The sequence below is a fragment of the Salmo salar genome, chromosome 01 (assembly GCF_965601325.2).
Source record: "Salmo salar chromosome 01, fSalSal1, whole genome shotgun sequence".
Taxonomy (NCBI): Eukaryota; Metazoa; Chordata; class Actinopteri; order Salmoniformes; family Salmonidae; genus Salmo; species Salmo salar.
This window is the reverse complement of record NC_138291.1, coordinates 171,755,286-171,779,594: the sequence shown is the minus strand read 5'-3', so window position 1 is coordinate 171,779,594 and position 24,309 is coordinate 171,755,286. Positions and strand designations below refer to the sequence as shown.

Genomic DNA, 24,309 nt, shown 5'->3' with positions numbered 1-24,309 from the left:
CTGCTGCGGCCGTCCTAACCAACACCCATCAACTCCATGCGCTTGGTTTGCAAGTTTTGCGTATTGTAAACCCCCCCCCCCCCCACTTCCCCCTCTAGTCCCCACCCAGTGAAGAAGGCAGGAACCCACAGTGGGTCGCCATGTTGGGAGGGTAGCGATATCGCTAGCGTTAGCCTAGCGTGCTGCAGCAGGATGGGAGGGAGGGAGGGGCAGCGGAGATTAGCTTCTCCCCTAGTCCTCTTTGAAGTCTACATAATTTTCCCCTTTGTGAGAAGGGAAAGAAGGAGAGGCGAATTCCAAACGTCTACAGCGAGGAAAATTCTTACCCAGCTCTCTCGAAAGTGGGAAGAACAAGTGCCCCAACCCACGTTATAGCCTATGATGTCATGTTTTCCAGCTAGCCAAGATGAGATGTTGGTTTGTCATTTTATTTTGTTTATACTGTTTTGTCTGTTGTTTTAGTTGCTTTGCTTAGCTGTCGGGTTCATTTTGTTGGAGTTGACGTTCATGGACACTGGCTTTGTTTGACATTGATCAACATTGATGGAACTGTGTGTGCGTGTCGTGTGTGTTACCTGTGCTTATATGCATTATTTCCAATAGGCTTGGGCGGTATACCATATATACCGGGGTATTTGGAAATAGCCACGGGATGGTTTTTCAATACCGGCAATACCGTTGAACCTATTTCTTTAAAGTTTTTCAGTACATTTTAATATTTGTAGCTACTTCTTTGGTAAATACCTGCAGTCAACTTGTGCAATATGTTAGGAGATAAAGCAGATTGCTTTCTTAATTTCACCGGTCACATTATTTTACATGATGAAGCTTACCGTAGTTCCCCAGAACAGTCATGTGTTTGTAAATAGCACAATGGGAGAAAGCAGGAGCAGGTGAGTCCAGCTGTGTATTGACAATCAATCAAATTTATAAAGCCCTTTTCAGCAGATGTCACAAAGTGCTATACAGAAACCCAGCCTAAAACCCCAAACGCAAGCAATGCAGATGTAGAAGCATGGTGGCTTGGAAAAACGCCCTAGAGTTTCTGCCAAGCAGAAATTACAATAAGAAGCATTTTACATCTGCTTTTACAAAACGCAGCAAGATATTTCATATGCGTTTTCTATTTTCTTCCTGTGAAAAACGCAGAATTCTATGTTAACCTGAGACCTAAATTTAACTTAATCTAAGTAAGTGGCTGAATTAATAAGGTGACTGGGCATCATATTGTGTTAGCTTTCTACTGTATTTGAGAAGTCAAAGCCCTCTGGATGAGTTAATTGTACAACTGCCACTATCTTCATTTCATTGTTTTTTTTTTTTTTAATCCTCTCCGTTCTTGGCCAGTCTTCTCCCCCCTCTTCTCCAAGCATAACAGGAAGGCCTGTTGCCCTAGCGACTCCAGATTCCACACAGACACAGCTTGTAGCCTACACATGCTGCTCCAGAGCCGGTACTGTTCTTCCTTCAGACAAGCAAGCGTCAAAACTTTGCTAATTTGCACAATGTCTCTCATTCACATTCGGTTGTAAATGTCCAAACTCACCAAAAATGACATCCGGTAGGTCCTGTAGAACTTTATGAGCTGGATTGCCTGTCTTTGCAAATCATTTATTTTCGTTTGCGACCGTTAACTTATTTAACAAGCAGTCTCCATGAAAATTCACTATTACTTATGCTAATTTTGTTAACAATTTTGTTGTTAGCATCCTGGTAATAGACGACCAATAGGCTTAGTTTTTTGGGGGGGGGGGCGCACCCCCTTGTGTACTAAGCCGGGAATACCATATATCCCGGTATGAGTGAAGGACGGTATGACGATATGAAAGTCTGTTTACCGCCCAACCCTACTTTCCAATCCTGTATCCCATGTAGTGGCATATTAGCTTATAATGCGCTATACTATATAAAGTGTCACCTTGGATGTCTGAATACCACCTTCCATCTTACTTCCTGAATCTACAAAAGAATAACAAATATGAAATGGTCTTGTACAGAACAGCCCTATTTCCATCACTCTCCTTCAATATGTCCTTCAAATTTCAAATGCCTTTTCGTCGCTCTGACCTGTGCGCCACAACTGTGGCAGTTTTGGTCGAAGGTACTTGCCAGGCTCTGAGTAGGTCACAAGACATTAGCCTGCCGAGCTGGCTCTGCTTTCATCACCGAGCCACACCACCATCTCACTGACAGGAAGGGATGAGCGAGAGAGAGGAGAGGAAAAGGGATTGAGAAGTACTGCACCAAACATCTTAGCTAGATGTATATATTGTGTGACTAAGACATCGGCAAAAACATCAAAATTAATTACAGAATTGTTTTTATTGATCTGAAATTAATTCAAACTTTTTTAAAATTTTTTTATACAAAATCAACAACTTACATCCATACATCAAACATGGCTAACAAAACGCAGGTATAAATAAGAAAATACTAAATACATACAACAACAAAATATATACTGTGTATATATGCGTGTGTCTATCGATCTCTCTTTATAAAAACTGCGTTTATTTTCAGCAAACTTAACATGTGTAAATATTTGTATGAACATAAGATTCAACAACTGAGACATAAACTGAACAAGTTCCACAGACATGTGACTAACAGAAATGGAATAATGTGTCCCTGAACAAAGGGGGGGTCAAAATCAAAAGTAACAGTCGGTATCTGGTGTGGCCAACAGCTGCATTAAGTACTGCAGTGCATCTCCTCCTCATGGACTGCACCAGATTTGCCAGTTCTTGCTGTGAGATGTTATCCCACTCTTCCACCAAGGCACCTGCAAGTTCCCGGACATTTCTGGGGGGAATGGCCCTATCCCTCACCCTCCGATCCAACAGGTCCCAGACGTGCTCAATGGGATTGAGATCCGGGCCCTTTGCTGGCCATGGCAGAACACTGACATTCCTGTCTTACAGGAAATCATGCACAGAATGAGCAGTATGGCATGGCTGGTGGCTTTGTAATGCTGGATAGTCATGTCAGGATGAGCCTGCAGGAAGGGTACCACATGAGAGAGGAGGATGTCTTCCCTGTAAAGCACAGCGTTGAGATTGCCTGCAATGACAAGCTCAGTCCGATGATGCTGTGATACACCGCCCCAGACCATGATGGACCCTCCACCTCCAAATCGGTCCCGCTCCAGAGTACAGGCCTCGGTGTAACGCTCATTCGTTCGAAGATAAGCGTGAATCCGACAATCACTCCTGGTGAGACAAAACCGCGACTCGTCAGGGAAGAACACTTTTTGTCAGTCCTGTCTGGTCCAGCGACGGTGGGTTTGTGCCCAAAGGCGACGTTGTTGCCGGTGATGTCTGGTGAGGACCTGCCTTACAACAGGCCTACAAGCCCTCAGTCCAGCCTCTCTCAGCTTATTGCGGACAGTCTGAGCACTGATGGAGGGATTGTGCGTTCCTGGTGTAACTTGGGCAGTTGTTGTTGCCATCCTTTACCTGTCCCGCAGGTGTGATGTTCGGATGTACCGATCCTGTGCAGGTGTTGTTACACGTGGTCTGCCACTGCGAGGACAATCAGCTGCCCGTCCTGTCTTCCTGTAGTGCTGTCTTAGGTGTCTCACAGAACGGACATTGCAATTTATTGCCCTGGCCACATCTGCAGTCCTCATGCCTCCTTGCAACATGCCTAAGGCACGTTACATTTACATTTACATTTTAGTCATTTAGCAGACGCTCTTATCCAGAGCGACTTACAGTAGTGAATGCATACATTTCATACATTTTTTTTTTTTTTTTTTCTGTGCTGGCCCCCCGTGGGAATCGAACCCACAACCCTGGTGTTGCAAACACCATGCTCTACCAACTGAGCTACGTTCACGCAGATGAGCACGGACCCTGGGCATCTTTCTTTTGGTGTTGTTCAGAGTCAGTAGAAAGGCCTCGTTAGTGTCCTAAGTTTTCATAACTGTGACCTTAATTGCCTACCGTCTGTAAGCTGTTAGTGTCTTAACGACCGTTCCACAGATGCATGTTCATTAATTGTTTTTGGTTCATTGAAGAAGCACGGGAAACAGTGTTTAAACCCTTTACAATGAAGATCTGTGAAGTTATTTGGATTTTTACGAATTATCTTTGAAAGACAGGGTCCTGAAAAAGGAACATTTTGTGTGTGTGTGTGCGCATTTTAAATGACAATTCTAGTGCAATTGTATTCACTCAAAAAATCTCAATGATTCAGATTTTTCTTATTCACTATAGATAATGTCTTAACAAGCTGATTAAATTTGTTATAGAATTCTGGAATTTTTGTTTGTGTATAAAGTATTTGGCAACAAGAATTTAAAAAATCACAGTCATTTCAATGGTCTTGTTATCATTGCAATAGTAACATATATTATATCCTTCTTGTCAAAAACATGGGTAGTGTTCAAAAGGGTAAATAAGTATTCTGCAAGGTTTTCCCAAAATCGATCACAGATTTATATTCATAGAACAAGTGAGTCAGATTGTAACCTTATTTTTCGCCAAAAACGCAGATATCAGCAATATCAACAAATTTGGATATATGAATTATAACTATTTTGAGGAAGTGTTATGGCTATATTGTAGCTATGGTAGCTCAAGAAGGACAAACAACAATAATATTTCCGCTTTTTTGTTGTTTTTCATGCGCAGGTCTTTAAGGATTATGCGAGCAGACGTTCACTTCACCAAGCCGAGTTCTGCTAGGAGCAAACTGAACCTATGTATGCGAATGCCTTTAGAGTATTAAGCTGCCTTTGTTTTTAAGTATTCGCAAAGTACGTTTTGTAAGCTACGCTTTAGGAAATTGTGGTTTGTGTTGAACATGGCATTTATGCAGAAATACATTTTTGTTCATCAGAGGCAGTTGAGTTATCGTTTTCCCTCTTTAGTGTGTGAGTGTGTATAGAGCAGGGATTGGGCAGATAATGATTCTGGTGCATGGGTAATGTTCTGGTGCTGGGTGCGGGCATGGGTAATGTTTCTGGTGCATGGGTAATGTTCTGGTGCTGGGTGCGGGCATGGGTAATGTTTCTGGTGCATGGGTAATGATTCTGGTGCATGGGTAATGATTCTGCATGGTGTGCCGCTCTTCTCTTTGATCTCTGGGCTTTGCTTTCTTTGAACTCCTCCACTATTCAGTTTTTTTTTTAAATGTAGGCTTTAAACAAACGTGCACGGTTCAACACTAAAGAAATATTCAAGCACACGCACATACATACAGGCAATGGGAATGTCTGGGCCTGGGGACCTCTTGTGTGGTCCTCTCATTTAGGCAGGGTGAGGCTTGTTCCTTGGAGCCAGGTGTGCGTGTGTGTATGTCTGTAGGGATCAAAGGTAGACTAAACAAAAACATACCTGCAGCCTTCCCTAGAAGGTAGCAGGTGTTGGGACATGCCCATTCTACAGTATTCTCAACAGCCCAGACAAGCCCTGCCCATTCCCCCTTAGACCATCACTCTCTGACATCATCACTCTGCGCCATTAGGATTCAGGATAGCCAATTATAGCCGAGAGCGAGATTTCGAGTCATTGGTCATATTTGAATAACTCCAAAATGGATCCTTCCTTCCTTTACTTCCAAAGGTCATTGATCTGATTGGTAATGATTGTATCAAGCAAGGAAAGAACTTTAAAAACAAACTGGGCCTAGGTCGATGACAAAGCAATTAAATGGCTTTTCCTTTAGGTCTTGCCTCCAATCCCTACCCTATGAGCACAAGATGTTGAAAAGATTTGTTTTTATGGTTGATAAGATGTTGAAAATACATTGATAAATAAATGGTGCTCACTGGGTGAATTGTAAGGACTAAATAGGTAACAGCAACGTCCCTCAAACTAGTCCACAGTGGAGTTCTCCAGCGGGTAAATTTGCCACACAGCATCTTAAAAACTGGTTTTCTGTTTGAAAAAATCTCATATTGCCAGACTGGTCTCTGTTACAACCAAGTAAAGAGCTCTTTTTCATGACAAGATCCAGATAACTTTAAGAGTGTCTTCTTCTGCTTGACTCAGTGTCACGTCATTAACGTCTTGTTAGTATCATTAGCGTCTTATCTTAGCAGAGGGATGATTTAGCTTGCTAGCTATCCTTCGATGACAAAACTCTCTCTCTCTCTTTGTTCCTCTTTCTTTCTCTCTACCTCCTCTGTCTTTCTTGGGCGATGCATTCCTGTCTTAAGTCCTGTATATGGCCTGACAAGGAAAAGGAAACAGAGGAAGATACAGAATGTGCAGAGGAAAGAGGGGGAAGGAGGTATAGTAATAGAGGAAACACAGACTTAATTTAGCTTGCTGCTTGTAGCTATGTTATATGTAGTTTGTCCATTCCAAGTACAGCATAGAGATTTTCTGAGGGAACCTGGAGTTATTGGTCACATGCTTCGTAAACCACAGGTGTAGACTAAGAGTGAAATGCTTTCTTACGGGTCCTTTTCCAATAAAGCAGAGTTAGAGTTAAAATAGAAAATATAAATAGTGACACAGTGAATAACGAATAAAAATAACAAGTAAAAAGCACATGTCTATATATAGGGAGTAGAAAGTAACATGGCTATATACAGGGACTAGAAAGTAACATGGCTATATACAGGGACTAGAAAGTAACATGGCTATATACAGGGAGTAGAAAATAACGTGGCTATATACAGGGAGTAGAAAATAACATGGCTATATACAGGGAGTAGAAAATAACATGGCTATATACAGGGAGTAGAAAATAACATGGCTATATACAGGGAGTAGAAAATAACATGGCTATATACAGGGAGCAGAAAATAACATGGCTATATACAGGGAGCAGAAAATAACATGGCTATATACAGGGAGTAGAAAATAACATGGCTATATACAGGGAGCAGAAAATAACATGGCTATATACAGGGAGTAGAAAATAACGTGGCTATATACAGGGAGTAGAAAATAACGTGGCTATATACAGGGAGCAGAAAATAACATGGCTATATACAGGGAGTAGAAAATAACATGGCTATATACAGGGAGCAGAAAATAACATGGCTATATACAGGGAGCAGAAAATAACATGGCTATATACAGGGAGCAGAAAATAACATGGCTATATACAGGGAGTACCATTACCGAGTCGATGTGCATGGGTACGAGGTAATTGAGGTAGCTATGTACTGTACATATACAGTAGGTTGAGTTCAAGTGACTAGCAGCAGCGTGTGGTGTGTGCATGAGTGTGTGGCGGCAGTATGCGTGTGTGTTGGGGGTGTCAGTGTAAGTATGTGACAGGGTTTCCGTTAGCCGGTAATAGCCAGCTTTTGTCCCCCCAAAAAATAGAAAAGGTGATAAATAAGCGAGAAGAAGAAACGATTAACTTTTAGCTTCTTCATTGATGGAAATACATTTAATTTGGCATGCTTATCGGTCTATAGTTTAATTTGCATAATTTTGTGTAATTTAATTGGCGCATGTACAGTAAATTTGTTATGTTTCTTATTTAGCACACACATACAGCATACAGATACAGAGCCTTTGAGTGGAAAATCTGTCAGACAGCACAAGAGCTGCTGCTACTGCAGCATTTTGTGGTGCTTTCAAGACATCTGGGAATTCTGAAAAATACGAGGTCAAATCATAATTCAGTAATCTTCAAGTCGGAAAGTCGGAGCTTTGGAAAGAGGCCCAAGTTCCCGAGTTGGAATTCCCAGTTGGAATTCCCAGTTGGAGCTCCCAGTTCCCAGTTGTCTTGAACGCACTGAAATCGGAAGTCTGAGATTTCCAAGTTCCCAGTTGTTTTGAACGTGGCATCAAACGTTAACGGAAGGCAGGCTTCATCAGCGTATCACACACCACTTTGCAATGAGCTGAACTAAGCATTTGAATACTTACGTAAATAAGGTATTTTTTTTATTTTGAATACATTTGCAAAAATGTCTAGAAACCTGTTTTCACTTTGTCATTATGGAGTATTGTGTGTAGATTGCTGAGGACATTTTTTGTATTTTATCCATTTTAGAATAAGGCTGTAATGTCACAAAATGCGTGAAAAGTCAAGGGGTCTGAGTACTTTCCAAAGGCACTGTACTATGATTCATGTCTTACCTTGCTTAAAAGTAACCTGTTAGATCTCCTCTCTTTCAGATTTCTAACGGAAATGTTCATCTTTGTCACATGAAACGTATCATTGATGTTGCCTGTAATCCATGGCTTTTGGTTGGGATATACAATGAGTGTACAAAGTATTGCTCTTTCAATGACAGACTGACCAGGTGAAGGCTATGATCCCACTTGTTAAATCCACCAATCAGTGTAAATGAAGGGGAGGAAACAGGTTAAAGACAGCTTTTTAAGCCTTGAGACAATTGAGACATGGATTGTGTATGTGTGGTCCTCAGGGCGTTAATGGGCAAGACAAAATATTGAAGTTCCTTTTGAATGGGGTATGGTAGTAGGTGCCAGGCGTACTGGTTTGAGTGTGTCAAGAACTGCAACGCTGCTGAGTTTTTCACCGCCTAAGTTTCCTGTGTGTATCAAGAATGGTCCACCACCCAAAGAACATCCAGCCAACTTGACACAACTGTGGGAAGCACTGGAGTGAACTCCTCAATGCCATTGGATGAATCCTGGAATATATTCCAGTCTGCGCGAGGAAAACAGTCCTGTAGTTTAGCATCCGCTTCATCGTACCACTTCCGAATTGAGTGTGTCACTCGTACTTCTTGTTTGAGTCTTTGTTTGTAAGCAGGAATCAGGAGGTTAGAGTTATGATAGAGTTATTGTCAGATTTTGCCAAATTCCCGATTTGGGGCCTCAATTTCAAATGGCCAAACCAAATGACTGAATAACTGTGTATGTAGTGACTGAAGCCTGACAACTTGAACTAGGGAAGGGGCAATCACCACACACTCGTTTCATGTCATGAACAAACCCAGTGGGAAGTACTAGAAGGGGGTTATCACGTACCCCTACCCTCCCCTTATGCATTTTTATCCTCCCTTCACTACCCTCCATCCCTTCTTTCATCTCCATCCCATCACTCCATCCTTAAGGAGAGAGGGCAGCCTCGTGGCATGCTCAGCGGGGGGCTACCACTATCCCGGCCCCATTTCATTCTTTGAACCACTCTCTCTCTCATTTATATTTTTTGTTCTATCATTCCCTCCCTCTTGTACTGTTGTCTCATTTGTTGTCTCGTTCCTTCACTTTTGGGAATGTTGGTAGTAGAGGTCGACCGATTTAATCGCGATGGCCGAATAATTAGGGCCGATTTCAAGTTTTCATAACAATCGGTAATCGGTATTTTTGGCCGCCGATTTTATTGTTTTATTTTTTATTTTATGTTTTTTTTACACCATTATTTAACTAGGCAAGTCGGATTAAGAACACATTCTTATTTTCAATGACGCCTAGGAACGGGGGTTAACTGCCTTGTTCAGGTGGGATTTGGGGATTCGTTTTTGCAACCTTCTGGTTACTAGTCCAACGCTCTAACCACCTGCCTTACATTGCACTCCACGAGGAGCCTGCATGGCAGGCTGACTACCTGTTACGTGAGGGTAGCAAGAAGCCAAGGTAAGTTGCTAGCTAGCATTAAACTTATCTTATAAAAAACTATTAATCTTAACATAATCACTAGTTAACTACACATGGTTGATATTCCTAGTTTATCTAACGTGTCCTGCGTTGCATATAATCGATGCGGTGCCTGTTAATTTCTCATCGAATCACAGCCTACTTCGACAAACGGGTGATGATTTAACAAGCGCATTTGCGAAAAAAGCACTGTCGTTGCACCAATGTACCTAACCATAAACATCAATGCCTTTACAATCAATACACAAGTATATATTTTCAAACCTGCATATTTAGTTAATATTGCCTGCTAACATGAAATTGTGTCACTGCTTTTGCGTTCATTGCTTGGCTCGTTGCGAGCTAATTTGCCAGAATTTTACGTAACGATGACATACCATTGAAGGTTGTGCAATGGAACAGGAATATTTATACTTAGGGATGCCACCCGTTAGATAAAATACAGACCGGTTCTGTATTTCACTGAAAGAAAAAAACGTTTTGTTTTCGAGATGATAGTTTCCGGATTCGACCATATTAATGACCTAAGGCTCGTATTTCTGTGTGTTTATTATATTATAATTAAGTCTATGATTTGATAGAGCAGTCTGACTGAGCGGTGGTAGGCACCAGCAGGCTCGTAAGCATTCATTCAAACAGCACTTTCGTGCGTTTTGCCAGCAGCTCTTCGCAATGCATTGCGCTTGTTTATGACTTCAAGCCTGTCAACTCCCAAGATTAGGCTGGTGTAACCGATGTGAAATGGCTAGCTAGTTAGCGGGTGCGTGCTAATAGCGTTTCAAATGTCACTCGCTCTGAGACTTGGAGTAGTTGTTCCCCTTGCTCTACATGGGTAACGCTGCTTCGAGGATGGCTGTTGTTCGTGTGTTCCTGGTTCGAGCCCAGGTAGGAGCGAGGAGAGGGACGGAAGCTATACTGTTACACTGGCAATACTAAAGTGCCTATAAGAACATCCAATAGTCAAAGGTATATGAAATACAAATCGTATAGAGAGAAATAGTCCTATAATTCCTATAATAACTACAACCTAAAACATCTTACCTGGGAATATTGAAGACTCATGTTAAAAGGAACCACCAGCTTTCATATGTTCTCATGTTCTGAGCAAGGAACTTAAACGTTAGCTTTTTTACATGGCACATATTGTACTTTTACTTTCTTCTCCAACACTTTGTTTTTGCATCATTTAAACCAAATTGAACATGTTTCATTATTTATTTGAGACTAGATAGATGTTTATTTATGTATTATATTAAGATAAAATAAAAGTGTTCATTCAGTATTGTTGTAATTGTCATTTTTACAAATAAATGTAAAAAAAATCGGCTGATTTAATCGGTATCGGCTTTTTGGTCCTCCAATAATCGGTATCGGCGTTGAAAAATCGGTCGACCTCTAGTTGGTAGGTGGTGCCTAGCAGGGTACTCTGAGCGCACACACACACACACACACACACACACACACACACATACACATACACATACACATATATATATATATATATATATATATATATATATATATATATATATGCGCACGCACGCCCCACTAGAGCTGTATGATCTTGCCCAAAATCAGCCCCCTTGTGTATTTAAATTGCAGAGCACGGAGTGATATACCATGTTTTGATTTAATATTGTCTGACATATTGAGTCTATGTTTTAGCCCACAGACCTACACAGCTGTGGCCTCATTCTCTTTTTCCTATTTCATTACGAGCGATCTCCTCATCTCTGCCCTTTTAAGGTCGGGCTATTTTTGGAAAAGCAACGGGATGAGTGTGCGCGTGTGTGTGGTCATGTCTGACCACGCTCCATAGCTCAGTGCATGACCCCCCTCTTCCGTGTAAATTAGGCTTACATTTATGTATGCAGGGGAGGAGGAGCTGTGTGTGTGTGTGTGTGTGTGTGTGTGTGTGTGTGTGTGTGTGTGCACGTGGAGAGAACAGTCCCCATAGGGCAGGGACTTGATTAGAGGGAATTAAATCAAGAGGGCCTTGGCTTAGCCCTCCCGCTCCCACCACTTACCAGCACAGCCAAGGCCCATTCTGCACGCTTCCCTGGGTTTACACACACACGCACTGTCAAACACACTCTGTGGTATTGTCTGTATTAGGGCATTCGTTGTCTCTTGGGATACATTCTGTGTGTCCTCCCAGGTGAAGCCATGACACATTGGCCGTTCCTTATGAAAAATACCTGACATGAACCTGTAGGCCTGCTTATGACGTGAACCTGTAGGCCTGCTTATGACGTGAACCTGTAGGCCTGCTTATGACATCAACCTGTAGGCCTGCTTATGACATCAACCTGTAGGCCTGCTTATGACATCAACATGTAGGCCTGCTTATGACATCAGTTCTCTGGAGATTTTTCTTTGACTTTGACTGAGGCTGTCCTTATATTCCTGTCTCTGTTTGTGTTGTGTGCGTTTTCATGTGCGTGTGTACAGTTGGTTGCGCATGTTTGTGTGTGTGTTTGTGCACTCAGGGTAGGTTGCACCAACATGGATTAACTCTTAAATTGGGTTAAATCAAGGTTTATCTATTAATCTTGTTGCACCAAATTTTAAACCTAGTTTTAAATTAATCTTAGTTAAATTAAATCCTTCCTCTAATCTAACTTTAGTTTTAATTTGAAACCTAGATACATTTTAAGCCTATTGCTCAATTAATTACAAAAATAAAATAAACTTATATTGGAGATTAATTCTTAACTGCCACTTGAGGTGGTTTAACTGACCAAATGGCAGCATATCTACTTTGGAGAGACCAAAACGAGTTCTTCAGAGAGTAATTAGAGACAGGTTGAATCCTGTTGAGTTTTATGATAATTAACTCATTATTAGTAGGCTATTTACGTTCCCATTTTGTATAACAATTGAATTGGGGCTTATGATATGCCCAGCCTTGGTACGAATGATGATTTTATGCAACATGCTGTAACGGGCCTGATAACGGTAAGATTGTAGTGAAGTAGCATTAACGTTAGTTTTAACGTGCATTATAGGCATTGATGTTGGTGCAACCCACCCTCAGCGTCTTTGACCATATCCCCATGCCAAGGGTCAGGGCCCAGTGGAATAAAACATCTAAAATGTTTCATGAATAATTTTCCCTTACCTAAGGGAATTGTCCCCTCAAATATTTCCTTAGGCACGGGCGTACTTTCGGGTTTTTCCAGTAGTTTGAAGGCATGCACGGCAGAAAGAGTATCTGGTTACCATGGAGATGGCCTTATTCACTGACTAAATGTCTCGACATACATGGCATTTATTTTGTGGGATTGCAAAATATAACTTTTACAATCAAGACAGGATAACCAAATTGCTTCAGAAGATAATAAACCGCATTTCTTGTACTTACTCTTTTCGCAACTTGTTTCTATAACTTTCTAGCGCGTAAAGCTAGCTTACAGAGTAGATAGCTAACTAGCCAGCTAGCTTTATAGCCATGGATTGTCCACCTTCCATTGTTTAGCTAATAAGTAGCTACCTAGCTAGCTGGTGGATGTTTTCCTTTTGAAACTAGGCCAGAGGAAAGCAACATTCACCTCCACAAATGCTGTTTACATTGATATCCATACTTATGGAACCTCATGGGCACCCTTTACTTTTTTCACTTAATATAAGGGAGAAATTCACGTTAAAACATTTTGTGCAACTGACTTAAAGTTAAGGAAACATTTTAAGGGTAAAGATAAGGGAAAATGTACTTAAAGGGAAACTTCACCGCTAGACACTATTTGGGGTATTTTTCCAGAGCCCTACATAATTCTGATTTATTAGAGGGCGTTTCAGACATAATTATAGCTGTATTTTTCTATTTTCGTCCCAAAAGAGTTCAACCAATGATGTCATTGGTTGATTGAGCCTGCTGTCTGATCTAAAAATGAATGGAGTCATGTTTTGTAGCAATTATTGTTACCAGCTGGACCAGGACTCAGGAGGGCAAATGACAAACGAGTAAGTTGTTTTACTGTCGATAGTGAGCTAGCAATAGAACTTATCTTTTTACAGGAGGCAGTGTTGTTTAGTACAGTACAATTTAGTGATCGATTTGGCCGTAACAGGGCTTTGCTATTACCAAGTTTCTAGCTAGCTGTGTTTGCTATACCTAAAATGTACTGTAGTCTAACGTTATAGCTAGTTAGCTAACAAACCTAGCTAGCCTCAGTGCCTCTCATTAGCTAGCTAACATGTGCCTGTGGGATGTCTCATATTCTACACCATGCTGATATAAACAGTACACAATGATTGCCCGTGAATGTCTAATGGCGTTTTTTTGTCTTTCTCTCACAGACAATACCACTTAGATACAAAGAAGTTGATGAATCTCAAGAGGAGATGTGAAAGTTCCCATAATAAAACACTCCCCTTGTATCAACGTGTCTCCGCACACCTCACTGCACCACCCAAACACACCATATGCAAGTATTCCCTTTGTAGAACTGTAGTATTTATTATAAGGGTTAGTAGTATATTTTTATTATATTGTATATATGTCATACATTGCCATAACTGTTCCTGCATACCGCTGTGTAAACTCACCTGAGTCTCCAGAGCAAATAAACTTTGTCTTGAATACAAGCCATGTCTACTTATTTGCTATATTGACAGACTAATCTTCTGTTTTATTGAAACATGTTTACTTGCCAACAATTAAAAATGTAAATGATGCACCAACTCCCACCATCAATTGTAGCAGTAAGATTGTAGCTAGTTACTTCCAAATACATTTCATGAATATCAGTGAATTGATCCACAAGTTGAAGTCAACACTTTATTGGTTCCTGATGCAGCTGGAATCATTTAGTCACTTGTCAATACACTTCTAAAAAATATGATATAAAACACCATTATATACACTACCGTTCAAAAGTTTGGGGTCACTTAGAAATGTCTTTGTTTTCCATGAAAACATACATGAAATTAGGTGCAAAATGAATAGGAAATATAGTCAATACTTTTTTTTTTTAATTGTGTCCTTCAAACTTAGCTTTCGTCAAAGAATCCTCCATTTGCAGCCTTGCAGACCTTTGGCATTCTAGTTGTCAATTTGTTGAGGTAATCTGAAGAGATTTCACCCCGTGCTTCCTGAAGCAACTCCTACGAGTTGGATTGGTTTGATGGGCACTCTACGTACCATACGGTCAACCTGCTCCCACAACAGCTCAATAGGGTTGAGATCCGGTGACTGTGCTGGCCACTCCATTATAGACAGTATACCAGCTGACTGCTTCTTCCCTAAATAGTTATTGCATAGTTTGGAGCTGTGTTTTGGGTCATTGTTCTGTTGTAGGAGGAAATTGGCTCCAATTAAGCGCCGTTCACAGAGGATGGCGGTGTACAAATCTCCCACTTTACCACCACCAAAGCACCCCCAGACCATCACATTGCCTCCACCATGCTTGACAGATGGGGTCAAGCACTCCTCCAGCATGCTTTCATTTTTTCTGTGTCTCATGAATGTTCTTCGTGATCTGAACACCTCAAACTTAGATTAGTCTATCCATAACACTTTTTTTCAATCTTCCTCTGTCCAGTGTCTGTGTTCTTTTGCCCATCTTAATCTTTTCTTTTTATTGGCCAGTCTGAGATATGGCTTTTTCTTTGCAATTCTGCCTAGAAGGCCAGCATCCCAGAGTCGCCTCTTCACTGTTGATGTTGACACTGGTGTTTTGCGGGTACTATTTAATGAAGCTGCCAGTTGAGGACTTGTGAGGCGTCTGTTTCTCAAACTAGACACTCTAATGTACTTGTCCTCTTGCTCAGTTGTGCCAGGGCCTCCTACTCCTCTTTCTATTCTGGTTAGAGCCAGTTTGCGCTGTTCTGTGAAGGGAGTAGTACACAGCGTTGTACGAGATATTGAGTTTCTTGGCAATTTCTCGCATGGACTAGCCTTCATTTCTCAGAACAAGAATAGACTGACGAGTTTCAGAAGAAAGTTCTTTGTTTCTGGCCATTTTGAGCCTGTAATCGAACCCACAAATGCTGATGCTCCAGATACTCAACTAGTCTAAAGAAGGCCATTTTTATTGCTTCTTTAATCAGACAACAGTTTTCAGCTGTGCAAACATAATTGCAAAAGGGTTTTCTAATGATCAATTAGCCTTTTAAAATTATAAATTTGGATTAGCTAATACAATGTGCCATTGGAACACAGGAGTGATGGTTGCTGATAATGGGCCTCTGTACGCCTATGTAGATATTCCATTAAAAATCTGCCATTTCCAGCTACAATAGTCATTTACAACATTAACAATGTCTACACTGTATTTCTGTTCAATTTGATGTTATTTTAATGGGCAAAAAATGTGGACATTACTAAGTGACCCCAAACCTTTGAACGGTAGTGTACACATGTACAACAGCTTGCAATATCTATACCACAGTGCAGTTGTGAGCATACTAGGCATTCAATATTATACTACAACATCAGTCGAACTGAATATGGATGTGGTGTTGGTTGAATGTTCCAGGCAGGTTCCAGAATGTTCTTCAGCTGGACAACCTCTTCTTGTGTTGGGTAATGGCATCTAGTTTAGTAGGCTTTGGCGATCTTCATCACCACAGACTGGTATGTGTTTTGTTACACTCAGTCAATAATGGGTTATTGAAATGGGCTGTTAGCAAAGATGTGAAAAGTTTGAGGGGCTTGTTGTGTATGGGCATCTACAGTTGTGCTGTTGAGTAGACAAGCACTGCCAACCATAGAGGGAATAGGCTAGAAGAGTATTCTATCAGCCCCTCTCGCCCATGCCAGAAAATTGACTGCAAGGGTGGGGAAAGATTAAGGAGCACTTGTCTTGTAGACAGTTTAGTTTATTGGTGATTTTGTTTTCTCAAGAGGGTGTTGTGCTTTCATAAATACCTTTGGCTGGCCTGGCTTGTTTAAAAGTCAAATGATGTGGAGCTTGAGCTTATTCCAGGCTGAAAGCTTTCATCCAATGAGTCTACATTTTCTACTGTGCTAATGTTGGCTGATCGGATGCCTTCCTCTTTGACGTGAAGGGGAAAATCACCTTTCAACAATATGGCAACCCCATCAGTTGAGAATTCAGTTCCATTTCAGACTGAATTCTCTGGCTGAAAGTGCTGGCTACAAACACAGACATTTTGATATTTCTCACATCAATTGGATACACCTCCACGAGGCGGTCCTCCACGTTCTGAAATCGCTATGAATTCTGGATGATTGTGGTTTGCTTACAACCAGGAAATGTAGCTGGCCTGTTTTTACCGTTTCTTTTCAGAAATGCTCGTATATGTGTGTAGTGTTTAAATTCAATTTTTTTATGACGCATATGTTAATTACATGTTAATGGTCATATATAGTGAAATAGAGCAGAGAAAATGTCTATTTTAAAGTGTTTTATGCAACCAGGCCCAGGCCTCTGGTAGTTATGCTGAACCCATGAGATCCACAGAGATCTGGGCCAGTGTCCACAAAGTGTCTCGAGTAGAAGTGCTGAACTAGGATCCGGTTCCAATCTTTCCATATAATCTTATTCATTATGATTTAAAAGGAGAACCTGATTCTAGATCAGCACTCGTACTCTGAGAGACTTTGTGGATGCGGGCTTTGACATACCTTGACTACACAGACGCACATTCTGACAGGCACTCCCTGGCCTCCTTTTCCCTCTGATACTTCAGTTCACCCAGTGTGCGTTCCCAACAGAGCACTGCATACTACGTGCTACATACTTGAATACTAATCGGAATGAGATGGAACACCCTCTCGTTGCTCATCAACACAAGCAACCTGAATCATGTAAGACTTAGATGCTAAGTAATCCAGTCAAACAGTGCCCCCGCCATAGACAGGCATGTTGATGAGCTTAACAGGGCCTGAGCATCAGAAGCTCTATGACAGCTCTTATCAGTGGAGAGGCTGTTATGCTTCAAGGACAGTGGAGGAGACCAGGTTTTCTTGTTGTCCTATAGTAAAAAAGCAGGAACATACAGTTGAAGTTGGAAGTTTACATACACCTTAGCCAAATACATTTAAACTCCTGACATTTAATCCTAGTAAAAATTCCCTTTTTTTTTTTTTTTTTACACCTTTTATTTAACCAGGTAGGCTAGTTTAGAACAAGTTCTCATATACAACTTCGACCTGGCCAATATAAAGCAAAGCAGTGCGACACAAACAGCAACACAGAGTTACACATGTAATAAACAAGCGTACAGTCAATAACACAATAGAAAAAAAAGAAAGTTTATATACAGTGTGTGCAAATGGCGTGAGGAGGTAAGGCAATAAATAGGCCAGAGTAGCGGAGTAATTACAATTTTGCAAATTAACACTGGAGTGATAGATGAGCAGATGATGATGTGCAAGTAGAAATACTGGTGTGCAAAAGAGCAGAAAAGTAAATAAAAACAATATGGGGAAGAGGTAGGTAGATTGGCTGGGCTATTTACAGATGGGCTGTGTACAGCTGCAGCGATTGGTTAGCTGCTCAGATAGCTGATGTTTAAAGTTAGTGAGGAAAATATAAGCTCCAGCTTCAGAGATTTTTGCAATACGTTCCAGTCATTGGCAGCAGAGAACTGGAAGGAAAGGCGGCCGAAGGAGGTGTTGGCTTTGGGGATGACCAGTGAGATATACCTGCTGGAGCACGTGCTACGGGTGGGTGTTGTTATCGTGACCAGTGAGCTGAGATAAGGCGGAGCTTTACCTAGCATAGTCTTATAGATGACCTGGAGCCAGTGGGTCTGGCGACGAATATGTAGTGAGGGCCAGCCGACTAGAGCATACAGGTCGCAGTGGTGGTCGGTATAAGGTGCTTTGGTGACAAAACGGATGGCACTGTGATAGACTGCATCCAGCTTGCTGAGTAGAGTATTGTAAGCTATTTTGTAAATGACATCGCCGAAGTTGAGGATCGGCAGGATAGTCAATTTTACGAGGGTATGTTTGGCGGCGTGAGTGAAGGAGGCTTTGTTGCGAATGGGAAGCCGATTCTAGATTTAATTTTGGATTGGAGATGTTTAATGTGAGTCTGGAAGGAGAGTTTACACTCTAGCCAGACACCTAGGTATTTGTAAGTCAGAATTGTCCAGAGTAGTGATGCAAGTCGGGCGGACGGGTGCAGGCAGCGAATGGTTGAAAAGCATGAATTTGGTTTTACTAGCGTTTAAGAGCGGTTGGAGGCCACAGAAGGAGTGTTGTATGGCATTGAAGCTCGTTTGGAGGTTAGTTAACACACTGTCAAAAGAAGGGCCAGATGTATACAGAATGGTGTCGTCTGCGTAGAGGTGTATCAGGCAGTCACCCGCTGCAAGAGCGACATCGTTGATATATACAGAGAAGAGAGTCTGCCCGAGAATTGAACCCTGTGGTACCCCCATAGAGACTGCCAGAGGTCCGGACAACAGGACCTCCGATTTGCCACGCTGAACTCTCTGAGAGGTAGTTGCTGAACCAGGTGAGGCAGCCATTTGAGAAACCAAGGCTGTTGAGTCTGCCGATAAGAAAGTCGAAAGCCTTGGCCAGGTCGATGAAGTTGGCTGCACAGTACTGTCTTTTATCGATGGAGGTTATGATATCGTTTAGTACCTTGAGCGTAGCTGAGGTGCACCCGTGACCAGCTCGGAAACCGGATTGCACAGCGGAGAAGGTATGGTGGGATTGGAAATGGTCAGTGATCAGTTTTTTTGTTTGTTTTTTGATTTTTATAATTATTTATTACAAAAAAACACAAGGAAGGGGTAACATTAAAGTATTAGAGCATGAAGGACAAACAATACAGCACCAAGACACGATCAAACATGTATCAGTCTTTCCGCAACAGAGCCATCCTTATGTGTGAGAGTGCGTGTGCATGATAGTGATATAAAATATGTCAGTTTCCTTTTTCATGATCACAATCTTGTGAAGCCCGAACCCTCCAAGACCCCCCCCACAGTTCCCCAATAGCTGTCCCTCAACCATTCGAGACCCCTCCCCCCTCCCTTCTTTTTATTCCATTCCCCACCCCCAAGAACCCCCCCAATGCACCAACAACCAAGAGAATGAACTAAAGAGAAAAAAGGTAAAGACAGAAGAAAACAGCAAACAACAATGCAAAAAATATAAAATAAAATAATACATTTCAAACAAAGGACATCAAGGACAACAGCAATGCCTACTTTATGTTTGTGTGCATGTCTGGCACTATTACATGTATGTATGTGTTTATTTGAATGAGAGTGTGTGTATATGCTTGTGTAAAAACACCTGTACGGCATCAGCCTCAGGCAAACCGGCATTAGTTGTAAAAACACTGCCACTTAGTGTCATTCAAATGTACTTTTATTATGTTTTATTTAGACTTTTTTTTCTCCTTTATCTTTTGACCATCATTTTCTCTCTCACACAGCAATTCCACTCCCACTTGTCTCCAATTCCACATACCAACCCTCAGCTTCCCTTAGCCCAACCCATCTATCTCTGCTGGCCACCCACTAAGTGTTTCTACGCAACACATATCTTTCAACTATGTTTAACGTACAATTTGAATCTATCGAATTGAATAGAATAGAATCTACAGATTGCATGTTGAAGATAAATACTTTTACTAAGAGTATTAGTAATTGACTGACCCAGTCTCTCCAGATATCCTAACAGTACTATTTCTAGGGTCAATTTTAGATCAATGCTATGCATTTTCAGCCATTCCTGAACCTGAGACCAGAAACAGGCTACCTGAGTGCAATACCAAAATACATGGTCTATTGATTCTGTATCCTCACAACAAAATCTGCAGAGCTTCGATGATTTTATGCCCCAAATATTCAACATTTTGTTGGTGGCAAGAATTCTATATAATCATTTTAGCTGAAAAGCACGAAGTCTTGAATCTTGCATTGTTTTATATATCAACTCATACACCCTGTACCATGGAATTGGTACATCAAAAATCTCTTCCCAACTATTTTGCAATCTGTATGGCACAGTTGTCAACATCCTGGTCCTCAAATGAAACTGGTATACTTTCCTATTTATGCTATTTTTATTCCTCCGCCAGTTTTGATCCTTTATATTGGGCAGACAGACCAGTTCCCTACCTTCTCTCGCTGCCACCCGCCTCCTCCATTTTTTGGGCAATGCTCTAACCAATTGGTTGTACTCTTGGATTGAGCAGACCTTCCTGTACAATTCTGATAACTCCATGAAGGACATAACTCTACCATTACAATTTACAATATCATTTAAGAACGAAATACCCTTTTCAAACATCTTTCCCATAAATACAGGTATTTTATCAACCAGCACATTTGAGTTCAGCCATAATATTTGTTGTAATATATGTTCTATCTTTTCAGGGGGATGAAATTGAAATAGTAGCCAGCTCTGCAATGCTTGTTTGAAAAAGACAGATACTTTGAAAAAAGTATCATTTTCAATTAATCGAAAATGAGACATGGCAATCTGCACAAAGGCAAAAAGGCAATTTTTAAACAATGGATGAGCTTTTCTTGAGAACCATTTAGGGTTCAAATAAAACTTTTGAATGAGGGAAGCTTTTAGAGAGAGGTTTAATGCTTTTATATTTAATAATCTCAACCCACCCAATTCATATTCATTATAGATAGGCTCGTTTTATTTTGTCTGTTTTACCGTCCCAGATAAAGCTAAATATTTTTTGCTCATATGATTTGAAAAATGAATCATCAGGAGTAGGCAGCGCCATAAGTAAGTGGGTAAACTGAGATATGACTAAGGAGTTAATCAGGGCAATTTTTCCATAAATAGACAGGTATTTACCTCTTCATGGTTGCAGGATCTTGTCTATTTTTACAAGTTTTCTATTGAAATTCATTTTGGAGAGCTTATTTATATATTTTGTGATATGAATACCGAGCATGTCTACTTCACCATCATCCCATTTTATTGGTAAGCTGCAAGGTAATGTAAAAGTTGTATTTTTTAAGGATCCAATACGTAATATTGTACACTTATCATAATTAGGTTTTAGTCCAGAGAGTACAGAAAAGTTATCTAGATCTTTAATGAGACATTGCAGGGATCTAGCTTGCGGACTTAACATAAAACTTGAGTCATCGGCATACATGGACACCTTTGTTTTTAAGCCTTGGATTTCTAATCCTCTAATGTTGTTATTGGATCTGATTTTAATAACTAGCATTTCGATGACCATAACAAATAGATATGGTGACAGCGGACACCCTTGTTTAACTCCTCTTGACAATTCAAAACTAAAATAAAATCCAGTCTTACTTTATCAAATGCCTTTTCAAAATCTGCTATAAATACCATTTCTGGCTTCTTATATGTTTCATGATGTTCTATTATTTCTAGTAGTTGTCGTATATTATCTCCAATGTATCGTCCATGTAAAAAACCTGTCTGATCAGGATGAACCATACCTGGTAAAACCCTTTTAATTCTGAGTGCTTGCATCACAACATTGAAGTGTAAGGGGCCTCCAGTTTTTTTTAGATAGACCGGGTCTTTATATTTGCCATCTGGGTCTTGTTTTAATAATAGAGAAATCAGACCTTCCTGCTGAGTACCTGACAGACTACCATTTCTATAGTAGTTAAAGTAGTAGTTAAAACAATGTAACAATGGAGCTTTTAGTGTATCAAAAAATACTTGATATACCTCTACCGGTATTCCAGACTGAAAGGATTTAATAGCCTCAAAAAGTTCTTCCTCTGTAATTTGGCCTTCACACTGATCTTTCTGTACATTAGTTAATTTTCCATTTTTTATATTATTTGTAAAGAATTCCTTACCGTAATCTTCATTCAGTTTGAGAGGATGAGATGGAAAAGAGAACATCTGATTAAAATAATTAGCTTCCTCTTGTAAAATCTCATTCGGAGAATCATAGATGACTCCGTCTTCAGTAACGAGTTTCTGCAAATTATTTTTGTTAGCATTCCTGTATTGGAGATTCAGGAAGATTTTTGTGCATTTTTCTCCATATTCCATCCAGTTTGCTTTATTTTTGTAATAGATTACATTAGATTGTTCTTGAATAAGCTCCTCAAGTTCTTTTTGTTTTTCCTCTAACTTATTTTGTATCTCTGTAGTATCATTTTTATTGCTATATACCTGTACTATTAGTTTATGGATTTCCCTTGTTAGTCATGTTTCTTTAGCCAGAAACTGCTTTTTTTAATGAATATTGAATTGAATGACCCATGAAGGTACATTTAAAGGTATACTAAACAATAAGGGGATTTGCTGAACCTATATTATACTGGAAAAATTCAGTTATAAATTATTTTGTCTTAGTTAAAAATAAGTTGTGCTCCAGTAAACTTTGATTAAATTTCCAATATCCCCGTCCACGTGGAAAATCTATAAGAGTTATGTGAATGCCAATTAGATGATGATCCGATCGCATTCTATCTCCTATTAAAACTTTTTTGACCTTTGATGAAAGAGACAAGAAATTAGTCAAGACGACTAGCTTGATTAAGTCTCCTCCATGTATTTCTCACTAGGTCGGGGTTTTTTAGTCTCCAAATATCCACTATTTCTAATGTGTCCATAATATTTGTGATTTCCTTAAGGGCACGGTGATGATAGTTTGTAGAGTGATTACCTTTACGGTCCATTGAGGTACTTAACACTGTGTTATAGTCTCCTACCATAATGATTAGATCATTTGTTGCCTGTAACTTCAATAAATTGGTATAAATATTTTCGAAGAAGTGTGGATCATGCTGATTTGGAACATATAGATTAATGAGCCAAATCTCTTTTTCGTCCACTTTCATATTCAAAAGGATCCACCTTCCTTGCGAATCATTCCTGATTATTTGCACCTTCAGATCGAAATTTTTGCTAATTAATATCATCACACCCTTTTGAATTCCTTTGTCCATGACAGAAAATTATTTCACCACCCCATTCCTTTTTCCACTCAACTTCATCTAAGGATATAGAGTAAGTTTCCTGTAAACAGTATATGTTATATTCCTTTTCTTTTAGCCATGTAAAGACTGATCTTCTTTTTTATAATCTGCCAAACCGTTACAATTATAACTAGCTATACTTATTTCACCCCTTACCATAACTAGATACTATTCTCAGGCTAAATTGACCATAATTAGTGCTTGTAAAGTTACTGCCATCAGAGGTATTATGAAGGTTAAAACTAGAGCTTTCAAATGTCTGATATTTAGAATTCAAGAAATAGGTTCTAGCAATATTTTGTTTATTCCCTTGCCTGTTTGCCTGGTCAGTGATCTGTTTATTAACTTGGCTTTCGATGACTTTAGAAAGGCAGGGCAGGATGGATATAGGTCTATAACAGTTTGTGTCTAGAGTGTCACCCCCTTTGAAGAGGGGGATGACCGCAGCAGCTTTCCAATCTTTAGGGATCTTGGACGATACGAAAGAGAGGTTGAACAGACTGGTAATAGGGGTTGCAACAATGGCGGTGGATAATTTTAGAGAGGGTCCAGATTGTCTAGCCCAGCTGATTTGTACGGGTGCATGTTTTGCAGCTCTTTCAGAACATTTGCTATCTGGATTTGGTTGAAGGAGAAGCTGGGGAGGCTTGGGCAAGTAGCTGTGGGGGGTGCGGAGCTTGTGGCCGGGGTTGGGGTATCCAGGAAGAAAGCATGGCCAGCTGTAGAGAAATGCTTATTGACATTCTCGATTATCGTGGATTTATCGCTGGTGACAGTGTTTCCTAGCCTCAGTGCAGTGGGCAGCTGGGAGGAGGTGCTCTTATTCTCCCAGAACTTTTTGGAGTTAGAGCTACAGGATGCAAATTTCTGTTTGAAAAAGCCAGTC

The 24,309-nt window shown here is 40.4% G+C and overlaps 1 protein-coding gene across 6 annotated transcripts in view; it reads left to right on the top strand.

Moving 5' to 3' along the window:
* LOC106570966 (nuclear receptor subfamily 6 group A member 1-A) overlaps positions 1 to 24,309 on the top strand; it is a 188,202-nt gene that overhangs the window by 101,259 nt on the left and 62,634 nt on the right. The window lies entirely within an intron of this gene.